The 5,837-nt window shown below is 41.7% G+C and overlaps 1 pseudogene; it reads left to right on the forward strand.

Annotated features, from left to right (window-relative positions):
- The first annotated feature begins 441 nt into the window (after positions 1 to 441).
- Positions 442 to 1,256, forward strand: LOC102862750 (annotated as a pseudogene).
- The last annotated feature ends 4,581 nt before the right edge of the window (positions 1,257 to 5,837 follow it).

Here is a 5,837-nt window from a genome sequence, read left to right on the forward strand (position 1 = left end):
CATGCAAATATCTTTAAAAAAACACAAACATAAACTGTGACTATATACATAGATCTCCCCTGACAGTGTACACAGAATCAGATTTATTATATCTGTGGAAGGGATAGTAGAAAAGTTCAATATTAGCACTAAGAACAAGGCTTGGAATCAACTACAGGACAGACTATCAATTATTCATGTGCAAGTTCAAACTGAAACTAAAGAAAATTAAAATAAGTCCAAGGGGGCAAAAATAAAACCTTGAGTCCTTCTCATCTGAATTTAGAAACCATATCAAGGATAGATTTGATGCACTGAACACTAATAACCAAAAACCAGAGGAATTGTGGTTGACACCAAAGACAACATACATGAAAAAAGCCAAAGGTTATTTAAAAGACAGGAAAGGCACTCACACTGCTGAACAGGCCCCACAAGCTCCTCCATCCTCCTTGCAGGAAAATGCCACCAAGAACTCCATGTCCTACTCTTAACGCAGCTCTGACCCCCGAGCAGAAGAAGGAGCTCTTTGACATTGCTCATTGCATTGTTGCTCTAGGCAAGGGCTTCCTGACTGCAGATGAGTCCACCGGAAGCATTGTGAAATGTATGGATGTCCTCTTCTTCCATAAGACCCTCTCTACTGGAATGCAGATGATGGGCGTCCTTCCTCCAAGGCATCAAATCTAAGGGTAGTGTTGTGGGCATCAAAGTAGAGAAGGACGTGGTACCCCCGGACAGGCACTAAGGGCGAAACCACCACCTAAGGGGTGAGTCGGCTGTCCTAAGGTTGTGTTAAGTACAAGAAGAATGGAATTGGTCAGGGGAACACATCTCTTCCTCCCTTCTTATCGTGGAAAATGTCAACGTGCTGGCCCATTATGCCAGCAGAATGTCATCATGCCCATGGTGGAGTCCGAGATCCTCCCTGACGGGGACCATGACCTGAAGCGCTGTCTATATATTACTGAGAAGGTGCTGGCGGCTTTCTACAAGGCTCTGAGTGACCATCAAATCCATCTGGAAGGCACTTTGCTGAAGTCCAATACGGTAACCCCAAGGCTACGCCTGAACACAGACATTTTCTCTTGAGGAGATTGTCATAGCAACAGCTTGGCAAGAGCACTGCGTCACAGAGCGCACTCCAAATCCCCGCCCTTACTGAGATTACCTTCCTGTCTAGCAGAGGCCAGAGGGAGGATGAGGAATCCCGTCAACCTCAATGCTATCAACAAGCTCTCCTCCTGAATCCGTGGGACCTGACCTCTTATGGCTGAGACTTCAGTCCTCTCCCCTGAAGGTCTGGGTGCAAAGGAGAACCTGAAGGCTTCGAAGGAGGAGTGTATCAAGCACACCTTGGCTAACAGCTTTGCCTGCCAAAAAAAGTAAACTCCTAGCAGCCCGACCCAGGCCACAGCCAGAGAGTCCCTTTGTGTCTCTAACCATGTCTACTAAGTGGAAGTAATCTAAGACTGCCATAAATAGTATAAGTATGAAAATATTTGAAGGCTGCAAACACAAAGGTGCTTTTCTCTGGAGTAGGAAGTGTGTGGGAGAAGAAAGGAAGCTAAAAGGGATTCCAGACCCTAGCGCCCGTCTAGACTTAATACTTGAGGAAAGCGCCTTATCTGGGGCTCCCAGCTGCTCTTTCCTATCATTCTTGCTGCCCTTGTGATATTGGTGCGGGGCGGGGGTTTCTCTGTATGCTAACTCCATCACCTTTTCCAATCCACTACCAATAAACAATTATTTAAAGGAGGGGGTGGAGGGAAAGACAGGAAAGAAAAAAAGACCAAAATGGATATCATAAGAGACTCTGTGACTTGCTCTTTAACATAGAAAAGCTAAAATGAAAGGAATAAATGATGAAGAGAGCCAAACAGAAGATTTGAAAGAACAGCTCGTGAAACAAATATTATAATAAGTTATGTAAAGACCTGCTAGGAGAACAAACAGGTTCGACCTAAAGAGGATGAGACCAGGATGTTTCTTGGAGGCAAGGATTCTGATGCGCCATCTGACATACTTGGGACATGCTGCAAGGAGATCCTTGGAGAGAGACATTATGCTTGGGAGGGTGGAGGGACAGCGCAAGAGAAGAAGACCCTCAATGAGATGAATTGTTTCAGTGACTAGGGTAATGTAATGGGGTTAGGGTGGGTGTGTCAGAGATGATAAGATTGACACAGGATAGAGCAAGGTTTAGGGCTATTATATATAGGGTCACTGTGAGTCATAGGCCACTCGACAGCACATAACAACATGTAAAGACCTGGAGTTAAAAATTGAAAAGAAAAATCATGCTTGGCATTTCTGAAGCTGAAAAAAAAAATAAAAATGGAAGGAATATTCAAGCCTTGGTTCTATGGACAAAATAGTGGAAGACACACAGAAACAAAAGGAAATGGAAAGCAACTACGGTGGTGTTGTGTACTGCTGAATCGAATCAACCCATAGCTGACACTCCAATAGGTTTTTGAGGCAGTTAATCCCACAGAACAGCTGATGGATTGGAACCACTTGCCTTCAGGATTGCAACACAACTTCTTACCACTGAGCCACCTCTAGCCTTTTGTTTAGGAACAAATTACTTTAACTCTTTGTGAGGGACATCATGCTTGGGAGGGTGGAGGGACAGTGCAGGAGAGGAAGGTCCTCTATGAGGTGGATTGGTTCAGTGACTGGGATAATTGGGATGGGAGTGTCAGAGACAGTGCGATTGGCACAGGACAGAGCGGAGTTTAGGGCTGTTGTACATAGGGTCGCTATGAGTCGCAGGCGACTCGACGGCACATAACAACAACAACAACAACCATCCAGAGGCCCCAACACTTTAAGGTAATATAGACATGTTATCCAACTGCTGCAGATGATACAGTGACTGGAACAATGGCTTTGAACACAGCAACAATTGTGAGGATGGCACAGGACCAGATAAGGTCCTGTATTTTATACGTGTGATTGCTGTGTGTTGGAGTTAACTTTATGGCACCTAACAACAAAGGAAAAAGGCAAAAAGAATGTAAACCACTTGACTAATTTTATAATATTAGTTAGCAGTTTCAAAGAAAACTCACCGCCCTCCAGTCAGAACCAACTCACAGCTGATCCCTCAGTGAGTTTTAGAGGCTATAAAATACACTGAAGAAGATTGCAAGATTGCCCATCTGTCTCTCACAAACAAGCTAGTTGATGTCAAACAATCATTTTTGGATTGGTAATGCAACTCGTTCCCACTAGACTAGTGGAAAAGGTAGCTTTTAAGCTGTAAATCCAGTTGTTCTGAACTATTTATGAGTCATTGAAGTTTTTCATCATGCTGGCTTGAGTGATAAAATTCAGAAACACACTTTATAAACATAATATGGAAACATATTACCCTATGTAAAGTTCATATTTAATATTCATATCAACTATTAACATCTTCCCTGATTTTCACAGGTTGTTGATGTTGTTAGGTACCATCCGGTCATCTACAACTCATAGCAACTCTATGAGCAGGCATAAGAGATCTGAACCTTGCTCTATCCTGCACCGTCCTCACAATCTATGATACGCTCAAGTCTATTGTGACAGTCACTGTGTCAACTTCATATTGTTGAGAGTCTTCCTCTCTTTCTTTGACTTGCCACCTTTCCCAGAACGTATCCTCCTGACAACATGGCCAAAATATGTAAGATGAAGTTTCACCATCCTTAACTCCAAGGAGCACCTGAGTTGCATTTTCTCCAAGACAAACTTGTCTTTGATCAGTGAATAGGATATTTACTAATCTTCTGTAACACCACAATTCAGAAGCATTGATTCATCTATCATCCTTACTCATTGTCCAACTTGCAGATGCATAGAAAGTAATTGAAAAGTCCATGACTTAGATTAGGCACAACTTAGTATTCAATATGTTTCTATATGAATTTGATATCGCTAGGTGCCATTGAGTCAAGTATGACCTATAGCAACATTATTAACAACAGATATGAACTCTCCTGTACTGTGCTATGTGCTATCCACACAATCTCTGACTATTCAAGCCTATTGCAGCTATAACTGTCAATTCATGTAGGCGACGGTCTTACTCTCTTTGCCAGCTCTCCGCCTTCCCAAGCATGATGTCCCTCTCCAAGGAAAAGCCTCTCCTAGCAACATACCCAAAGTATGTGAGACAAAGCTTTATCACTTTTGCCTCTAACGACCATTCTCACTGCTGCTTCTCCAAGACATATCTGTTTGTTCTTTCATCAGTCTATAGGATCTTCAGTGTTCTTCTCCAGCACCATTCATTGCCCATCTCCCATATGTATAGCAAGGGATTGAAAAGACCATGACTTGAATGAGGTTGCACCTTAGTTCTCAAACTGACATTAGTGCTCCCCAGTAATTTGGAGAAGTCTCTGACTACAGACTTTCCCAGTGCAATACGACTCCTGATCTCCTGAGTGCTGGTACCAAGGATTGTGGATCCAAGTAAGATGAATGTGTGGACAGTTTCAACTCTTTTTCCATCTATCATGATGTTACTTATTGGCTCAGTGGTAAGAATTTTCATGTTGGGTTTTTTGTTTTCTTTTTTATTCATTGTTGCACATTTTCCTCCCTCCCCTTCATTCCTCTTCCCTCAGTCCACTTTGCAATGACCGTGAGATGCAATCCATATTGAAGTTTGCGTTCTTTGGTCCTCTGAAACAAGCACTACAAGCCGTCCTCATGTTCAGCCAGCAAGATTGTGTTATCTGCTTAACATAGGTTATTGATGAGTCTTCCTTTAAGCTTGATTCCACATTCTTCTTTACATGGTCCAGTTTCTCAAACAATTTACCCACCATACAGATTGAATAGATAACAAGAAAGGATACAACCCTGGTGCACACTTTTCTTAATTTTAAACCACGTAGTGTTCTCTTGCTCTGTTCGCACAATAGCCTCTTTGTCTAAGTATAAGTTTCGTGTGAGCACAATCAAGACTTCTGGGATTCCCTTCTTCTCAGTGTTAGCCATAATCTGTTCTAATACATGCAGTCAAATGTCTTTACATAGTCAATAAAGCAAAAATAGGCATTCTTCTGATATTCCTCGCTTTCAGCCATGATCCAATGGACATCAGCAATGATCCCTATTGCCATAGTCTCTTCTAAACCCAGCTTGAATATCTAACAGTTCTCTGTCTATGTGTTATTCTATCCAGGTTTGTGGGATGGTTTTTCTAATTATCTTCAGTATTTTGCTTGCATGTGATGTTGACATTGTTTGATAATTTCCATATTCTTTTGTATCACCTTTCTATTATTATTATTAATTTTAATGAAAATTTACAGATATTTTGGATTTCCATTCATTCATTGTTGCACTTTTCTCCCTGCCCACCCCTTCCCTCCAGTTCATTATTCTCTTTGAAAAGTAAAAGAAAAATTTGTTCATTGTTATACAATCTCTTCCCTCAATTCCACTCCACTATGCAACCTTCATCTGGACTCATGTCATGACATAACACCTAATCATATATACCTTTTAAACAGTTCTCCCTCTCATCTGTTTCAATGCAGTCTATATAATTTATCACATCTTTCTCAGTCTCTCCTCAAACCCCTATGTTAATTTTGTTTTACAACGGTGGCACCATGCGGTATTTGTCCTTTTGTGACTGAGATACTTCACTCAGCATAATGTCCTCCAGGGTCATCCATTTTGAATAATATTGCATGAGTTCCTTGTTTTTCTTTTTTTTTAAGGGGGGGTTCATTCATTTGTTGTTGCACTGCTTTCTCTACCCTCCTCCCCAGTTCGTCGTTCTCCCCACCAATGTCTGTTTTAATTGTCCAATTGCCACAGTGCTTGTCAAAGCCAGTTCTGATTAATCTCCT

Source organism: Elephantulus edwardii, unplaced genomic scaffold (genome assembly GCF_000299155.1).
Source record: "Elephantulus edwardii isolate Elephantulus edwardi_28Jun2011 unplaced genomic scaffold, EleEdw1.0 scaffold00184, whole genome shotgun sequence".
Classification (NCBI taxonomy): Eukaryota; Metazoa; Chordata; class Mammalia; order Macroscelidea; family Macroscelididae; genus Elephantulus; species Elephantulus edwardii.